This window comes from Crinia signifera, chromosome 12, assembly GCF_055691185.1.
Source record: "Crinia signifera chromosome 12, ASM5569118v1, whole genome shotgun sequence".
Lineage (NCBI taxonomy): Eukaryota > Metazoa > Chordata > Amphibia > Anura > Myobatrachidae > Crinia > Crinia signifera.
The window spans coordinates 52862861-52865156 of NC_139228.1; positions in this window are offsets into that span (position 1 = coordinate 52862861).

Here is a 2296-nt window from a genome sequence, read left to right on the forward strand (position 1 = left end):
CGCTCGCCACGTTGCGCTCGCCACGCTGCGGGCACGGTCGAGCCACCTATTCTATTATCCCTCTATGGGGGTCGAGGGAAAATAGCCGGCGGCCGTCAGGAACCCGGCTGTCGGGTAAATGCCTGTCGGGATCTCGACTGTCGAGACCCCGTCCGGCACCCACTGTTAATGGGTCATGTGACCACTTTTTTTAGTATGTTAACTCTTATGAGTAGGGTCCTCCTTCCTCACGTACTCACCCTACCTCTTTACCTCACCTGTGCTCCTGTCCTGTTCTTCCCTTCCTCTACTTCATCTTCAGTCTCCTCGACAATTTTGACACCTACTTCTGAACTGATGCTGATTTTAGTTCTACCAGCTATACTGTATTTTTCAACACACCCTGTACGTTACCTTGTAATTTGTTTGCTATGTACGGCGCTGCGGACACTTTGCGGTGCCTTATAAATAAACGTACTACTACCACTGGGAGTTGATAGTGCGACTGTTTATCGGCGTGTATTTGCCATCACCTGTGAGCTTGCACATGCGAAAACATGGAGCCCTCACCATGGCCAACCCTTACAGCCTATATGCTTTATTTTTTTGTGCAGACCGCTAATGTGTGCGCAATTGTGAATAAGTTTGTGATGCCTTCGGCGGGTGTCTCTGCCGATTCCTTGGTGGCCGCATCACTCGCTAACATCAGCAGCTCTGTAGTTGAGAACTCGCAGTCACATTTGCATACAAACATGTATTAGGCCCTCTGACCGCTACTGTTCCGTGATATCAATTCTGGTAATAAACAGTTAATAACATTTAATACAAAAGCTCCATTTGTTAGTCCAGAGCAGGAGATTCACCTGTTATCTCCTATTACTGTGCCTCTATTTGTACTTGTGTGTCCAGAGTATAAATGCAGGAGGAGGAATAAGGGAACCGCATGACAATCACAGTCACTTTATTAGGGACATGTAAGGTAGAATGTCCCCAGGGCAGATATAAGTCCCCGGAAAACTCATTTCACACTGTGCAAAATGGTAATTGATAAAAAGCCTTCATCCCATGACAGCTTATTGCCGGCTGATGTCTGCTGGACGACGCCTGGTTGCAATATTTTTGCAGACGAATCTGATTTTGTGTAGCGCATTTAATGGCTGCATTTATTGTCCGTCACCCATCTGCGATAGTATGCAAATGCTACTACATGCACTTCCCTGAATATGAATGTAGGAGGACTGAGGCGCCCAATGTTAGGGCCTGTACGTGATGTAATACAGCGTTGGTGCATTCGCGCCTACACTCCTGAAACAAACGTAAAAGGCTCCTGAAAATTCGGGTGGCACTCCAGGACACCTGGAAATGTAGGCAAGTGTCCCACATCCCCCCATACAGACACTTGAACCTCCGGTGGCTGTCCACTTACAGAGCAGCAGAGAGAGTGGGCAGTCCGAGGGGGCAGGGCCTGACGGTGCTATTTATGCTGAATTGCGTCATCATAACCCCACTATACAATGCCTGCTTTCTGTGCACTGTAAAATGGGGGTGGAGCATGACGAGGTGGTTTGCCCGCGACACACCCATAACACAGACCATCTTCGTGCACCCAGTAACTGCCCAGAATCAACCACCAGTTTTCCAAAACATTCTCAATACCGTGCATTTAATCTACAGGAACAGCTTTGTGTGCACACACACACGGCGTAACGCATTCAGCGCAGGAGCTTTTTCACACACAGGCATTAGCAAAAAATGACAATGGGCCTGATTCAGCATCAGTTGTAAGTTTGCAAATGTTGTACAAAATTCCGACTCCCGATGGCAGGCTGCAGGGGGCCACCCAGATAAGGGCAAAGTCACCCCGTTTGCCGGTTCCCATCCCATGATGCAAACACAAAAATTCTGCATTCTATTGTGCAAGCAGTGAAGCACTCGCACATTAAGGGTCGCCCCCTGGCTGCGCAGCCTGGCTGTGAAGGCAGTCACAGGCGGCGGCCATGTTTTGGGGCACAGCAGCTGCGTGTGTTGTCATGTCATAACCAGCTCCTAACTGTAATTTTTCAAACAGCCTATAACATGGCAGTTAGAATCAGATTGGCTGGTACTTTATCATTGTACACTTTATCCCTTTCTGAGGCTTAGTACATAGACCCGCTAAGTCACAAACGTGTGCGTCTAAATGTTCTAGCCTATCCTGCCCACGGTCCTAGCATCTATAGTTGCAGTCTGCTGTCCGTACACGCCTCCAACAGAGATAGGTGCCCGTACATTTCCATACCCACCAACCAAGAGGTGACACGCACACACACCTCCTCAC